Below are 6000 nucleotides of genomic sequence, written 5' to 3' on the forward strand. Positions count from 1 at the left end.
CAGTGTATGACTTTGTTTCTTGGTGTAAGTGTGTGTCTGTGTTACTGGGTGGCAGTGTATGTCTGTGTTACTTGGTGTAAGTGTGTGTCTGTGTTACTGGTTATCAGTGTATGTCTTTGTGACTTGGTGTCAGTTTATGTCTTTGTTACTGGGTGTCAGTGTGTGTCTTTGTGACTTGGTGTCAGTGTATGTCTTTGTTACTTGGTGTTAGTGTGTGTCTGTGTTACTTGGCATCAGTGTATGTCTTTGTTACTTGGTGTCAGTGCATGTCAACATTCTTGGTGTAAGTGTATGTCTTTGTTACTTGGTGTAATTGTCTGCCTTTGTTACTTGGTGTAAGTGTATGTCATTGTTACTTGGTGTCAGTGTGTGTCTGTGTTACTGGATATCAGTGTATGTCTTTGTGACTTGGTATCAGTGTATGTCTTTGTTGCTGGGTGTAAACGTGTGTCTGTGTTACTTGGTGTCAGTGTATGTCTTTGTTACTGTTTATTAGTGTTTCTCTGTGTTACTGGGTGTCAGTGTGTGTTTGTTTGTGTTACTGGGTGTCAATGTATGTCTTTGTTACTTGGTGTCAGTGTGTGTCTGTGTTACTGGGTGTCAGTGTGTGTCTGTGTTACTGGGTGTAAGTCTGTGTCTTTGTTACTTGGTGTCCGTGTGTGTCTGATTACTGGGTGTCAGTGTATGTCTTTGTTACTGGGTGTCAGTGAATGTCTTTGTTACTTGGTGTCAGTGTGTGTCTGTGTTACTGGGTATCAGTGTCTGTCTTTGTTACTTGGTGCCAGTGTGTGTCTGTGTTACTGGGTATCAGTGCATGTCTTTGTTACTTGGTGTCAGTGTATGTCTGTGTTACTTGGTATAAGTGTGTGCTTGTGTTCCTGGTTATCAGTGTATGTCTTTGTGACTTGGTGTCAGTGTATGTCTTTGTTACTTGGAGTCAGTGTGTGTCTTTGTGACTTGGTGTCAGTGTATGTCTTTGTTACTGGGTATCAGTGTATGTCTTTGTGACTTGGTGTCAGCGTGAGTCTTTGTGACTTGGTGTCAGTGTATTTCAAAATACTTGGTGTAAGTGTGTGTCTCTGTTACTGGGTATCAGTGTATGTCTTTGATACTTGGTGTCAGTGTATGTCTGTGTTGCTTGGTGTAAGTTTGTGTCTGTGTTCGTGGGCACCAGTGCATCTCTTTGTGACTTGGTATCAGTGTATGTATTTGTTACTTGGTGTAATTGTCTGTCTTTGTTACTTGGTGTCAGTGTATGTATTTGTTACTTGGTGTAATTGTCTGTCTTTGTTACTTGGTGACAGTGTATGTCAGTGTTACTTGGTGTAAGAGTGTGTCTTTGCTTCTTGGTGTAAGTGTATGTCTTTGTTACTTGGTGTCAGTGTATGTCTTTGTTACTTGGTGTCAGTGTGTGTCTGTGTTACTGGGCATCAGTGTATGTATTTGTGACTTGGTATCAGGGTACGTCTTTGCGACTTGGTGTCAGTGTATGACTTTGTTACTTGGTGTAAGTGTGTGTCTGTGTTACTGGGTGTCAGTGATTGTCTGTGTTACTTGGTGTAAGTGTGTGTCTGTGTTACTGGTTATCAGTGTATGTCTTTGTGACTTGTTGTCAGTTTATGTCTTTGTTAATGGGTGTCAGTGTGTGTCTTTGTGACTTGGTGTCAGTGTATGTCTTTGTTACTTGGTGTAAGTGTGTGTCTGTGTTACTTGGCATCAGTGTATGTCTTTGTTACTTGGTGTCAGTGCATGTCAAAATACTTGGTGTAAGTGTATGTCTTTGTTACTTGGTGTAATTGTCTGCCTTTGTTACTTGGTGTAAGTGTATGTCATTGTTACTTGGTGTCAGTGTGTGTCTGTGTTACTGGATATCAGTGTATGTCTTTGTGACTTGGTATCAGTGTATGTCTTTGTGACTTGGTGTCAGTGTATGTCTTTGTTGCTGGGTGTAAACGTGTGCCTGTCTTACTTGGTGTCAGTGTATGTCTTTGCTACTGTTTATTAGTGTTTCTCTGTGTTACTGGGAGTCAGTGTGTGTTTGTTTGTGTTACTGGGTGTCAATGTATGTCTTCGTTACTTGCTGTAATTGTCTGTCTTTGTTACTTGGTGCAAGTGTATGTCTTTGTTACTTGGTGTCAGTGTATGTCTTTGTTACTTGGTGTCAGTGTATGTCTGTGTTGCTTGGAGTAAGTGTGTGTCTTTGTTACTTGGTGTAAGTGTATGTCTTTGTTACTTGGTGTCAGTGTTTGTCTTTGTTACTTGGTGTCAGTGTGTGTCTGTGTTCCTGGGTATCAGTGTATGTCTTTGTGACTTGGTATCAGTGTATGTCTTTGTTACTGGGTTTCAGTGTGTGTCTGTGTTACAGGGTATCAGTGTATGTCTTTGATACTTGGTGTGAGTGTATGTCTGTGTTACTTGGTGTAAGTTTGTGTCTTTGTTACTTGGTGTCAGTGTATGTATTTGTTACTTGGTGTAATTGTCTGTCTTTGTTACTTGGTGACAGTGTATGTCAGTGTTACTTGGTGTCAGTGTATGTCTTTGTGACTTGGTGTCAGTGTATGTCTTTGTTACTTGGTGTAAGTGTGTGTCTGTGTTACTTGGCATCAGTGTATGTCTTTGTTACTTGGTGTCAGTGCATGTCAAAATACTTGGTGTAAGTGTATGTCTTTGTTACTTGGTGTAATTGTCTGCCTTTGTTAGTTGGTGTAAGTGCATGTCATTGTTACTTGGTGTCAGTGTGTGTCTGTGTTACTGGATATCAGTGTATGTCTTTGTGACTTGGTATCAGTGTATGTCTTTGTGACTTGGTGTCAGTGTATGTCTTTGTTGCTGGGTGTAAACGTGTGTCTGTGTTACTTGGTGTCAGTGTATGTCTTTGTTACTGTTTATTAGTGTTTCTCTGTGTTACTGGGTGTCAGTGTGTGTTTGTTTGTGTTACTGGGTGTCAATGTATGTCTTTGTTACTTGGTGGAAGTGTGTGTCTTTGTTACTGTGTGTCAGTGTGTGTCTATGTTACTTGGTGTAAGTCTGTGACTTTGTTACTTGGTGTCCGTGTGTGTCTGTGTTCCTGGGTATCAGTGTCTGTCTTTGTTACTTGGTGTAAGTGTGCGTCTGTGTTACTGGGTGTCAGTGTATGTCTTTGCTACTTGGTGACAGTGTATGTCTTTGTTACTGGGTGTCAGTGTGTGTCTTTGTGGCTTGGTGTCAGTGTATGTCTTTGTTACTTGGTGAAAGTGTGTGTCTGTGTTAGTCGGTATCAGTGTCTGTCTTTGTTACTTGGTGTCAGTGTATGTCAAAATACTTGGTGTAAGTGTATGTCTTCGTTACTTGGTGTAATTGTCTGTCTTTGTTACTTGGTGCAAGTGTATGTCTTTGTTACTTGGTGTCAGTGTATGTCTTTGTTACTTGGTGTCAGTGTATGTCTGTGTTGCTTGGTGTAAGTGTGTGTCTTTGTTACTTGGTGTAAGTGTTTGTCTTTGTTACTTGATGTCAGTGTGTGTCTGTGTTACTGGGTATCAGTGTCTGTCTTTGTGACTTGGTATCAGTGTCTGTCTTTGTTTCTGGGTGTCAGTGTGTGTCTGTGTTACAGGTTATCAGTGTATGTATTTGTGACTTGGTGTCAGTGTTTGTCTTTGCTACTTGGTGTCAGTGTCTGTCTGTGTTACTTGGTGTCAGTGTGTGTCTGTGTTACTGGGTATCAGTGTATGTCTTTGTGACTTGGTGACAGTGCATGTCTTTGTTACTTGGTGAAAGTGTGTGTCTGTGTTAGTCGGTATCAGTGTATGTCTTTGTTACTTGGTGTCAGTGTGTGTCTGTGTTCCTGGGTATCAGTGTATGTCTTTGTGACTTGGTATCAGTGTATGTCTTTGTTACTGGGTGTCAGTGTGTGTCTGTGTTCCTGGGTATCAGTGTATGTCTTTGTTACTTGGTGTCAGTGTATGTCTTTGTTACTGGGTGTCAGTGCCTGTCTTTGTGAATTGGTGTCAGTGTATCTCTTTGTTACTTGGTGTAAGTAGGTGTCTGTGATACTGGGTATCAGTGTATGTCTTTGTTACTTGGTGTCATTGTATGTCTGTGTGAATTGGTGTAAGTGTGTGTCTGTGTATCAGTGTGTGTCTTTGTGACTTGGTGTAAGTGTGTGTCTGTGTTACTGGGTATCAAAGTATGTCTTTGTTACTGTGTGTCAGTGTATGTCAAAATACTTGGTGTAAGTGTATGTCTTTGTTACTTGGTGTAATTGTCTGTCTTTGTTACTTGGTGTCAGTGCATGTCTTTGTTACTTGGTGTCCGTGTGTGTCTGTGTTACTGGGTATCAGTGTCTGTCTTTGTTACTTGGTGTAAGTGTGCGTCTGTGTTACTGGGTATCAGGGTATGTCTTTGCTACTTGGTGACAGTGTATGTCTTTGTTACTGGGTGTCAGTGTGTGTCTTTGTGGCTTGGTGTCAGTGTATGTCTTTGTTACTTGGTGAAACTGTGTGTCTGTGTTAGTCGGTATCAGTGTCTGTCTTTGTTACTTGGTGTCAGTGTATGTCAAAATACTTGGTGTAAGTGTATGTCTTCGTTACTTGGTGTAATTGTCTGTCTTTGTTACTTGGTGCAAGTGTGTGTCTTTGTTACTTGGTGTAAGTGTTTGTCTTTGTTACTTGATGTCAGTGTGTGTCTGTGTTACTGGGTATCAGTGTATGTCTTTGTGACTTGGTATCAGTGTATGTCTTTGTTACTGGGTGTCAGTGTGTGTCTGTGTTACAGGGTATCAGTGTATGTATTTGTGACTTGGTATCAGTGTTTGTCTTTGCTACTTGGTGTCAGTGTCTGTCTGTGTTACTTGGTGTCAGTGTGTGTCTGTGTTACTGGGTATCAGTGTATGTCTTTGTGACTTGCTGACAGTGCATGTCTTTGTTACTTGGTGAAAGTGTGTGTCTGTGTTAGTCGGTATCAGTGTATGTCTTTGTTACTTGGTGTCAGTGTGTGTCTGTGTTCCTGGGTATCAGTGTACGTCTTTGTGACTTGGTATCAGTGTATGTCTTTGTTACTGGGTGTCAGTGTGTGTCTGTGTTACAGCGTATCAGTGTATGTCTTTGTGACTTGGTATCAGTGTTTGTCTTTGTTACTGGGTGTCAGTGTGTGTCTGTGTTCCTGGGTATCAGTGCATGTCTTTGTTACTTGGTGTCAGTGTCTGTCTTTGTTACTGGGTGTCAGTGCCTGTCTTTGTGAATTGGTGTCAGTGTATCTCTTTGTTACTTGGTGTAAGTAGGTGTCTGTGATACTGGGTATCAGTGTACGTCTTTGTTACTTGGTGTCAGTGTATGTCTGTGTGACTTGGTGTAAGTGTGTGTCTGTGTATCAGTGTGTGTCTTTGTGACTTGGTGTAAGTGTGTGTCTGTGTTACTGGGTATCAAAGTATGTCTTTGTTACTGTGTGTCAGTGTATGTCAAAATACTTGGTGTCAGTGTATGTCTTTGTGACTTGGTATCAGTGTATGTCTTTGTTACTGGGTGTCAGTGGTGTCAGTGTATCAGTGTTTCTCTGTGTGACTGTGGGTTTGTGTATGCTTGTTTGTGTTACTGGGTGTCAGTGACACTAGGTGTCAGTATTTAGTTTAGTTTAGAGATACAGCACTGAAACAGGCCCTTCGGCCCACCGGGTCTATGCCGACCATCAACCACCCATTTATACTAATCCTACACTGATCCCGTATTCCTGTCACATCCCCACCTAACCCTATATATTTCCCTACCACCTACCTATACTAGGGGCAATATATGATGGCCAAATAACCTATCAACCTGCAAGTCTTTGGCATGTGGGAGGAAACCGGAGCACCCGGAGGTAACCCACGCAGACACAGTGAGAACTTGCAAACTCCGCACAGGCAGTACCCCGAATCGAACCCGGGTCCCTGGAGCTGTGAGGCCGCGGTGCTAACCACTGCGCCAATGTGCACCCCCCCCCCAATGTGTGCCTGTGTTACTGGTTTTCAGTTTATGTCTTTGTTACTTG

This window comes from Heterodontus francisci, chromosome 21 (genome assembly GCF_036365525.1).
Source record: "Heterodontus francisci isolate sHetFra1 chromosome 21, sHetFra1.hap1, whole genome shotgun sequence".
Lineage (NCBI taxonomy): Eukaryota > Metazoa > Chordata > Chondrichthyes > Heterodontiformes > Heterodontidae > Heterodontus > Heterodontus francisci.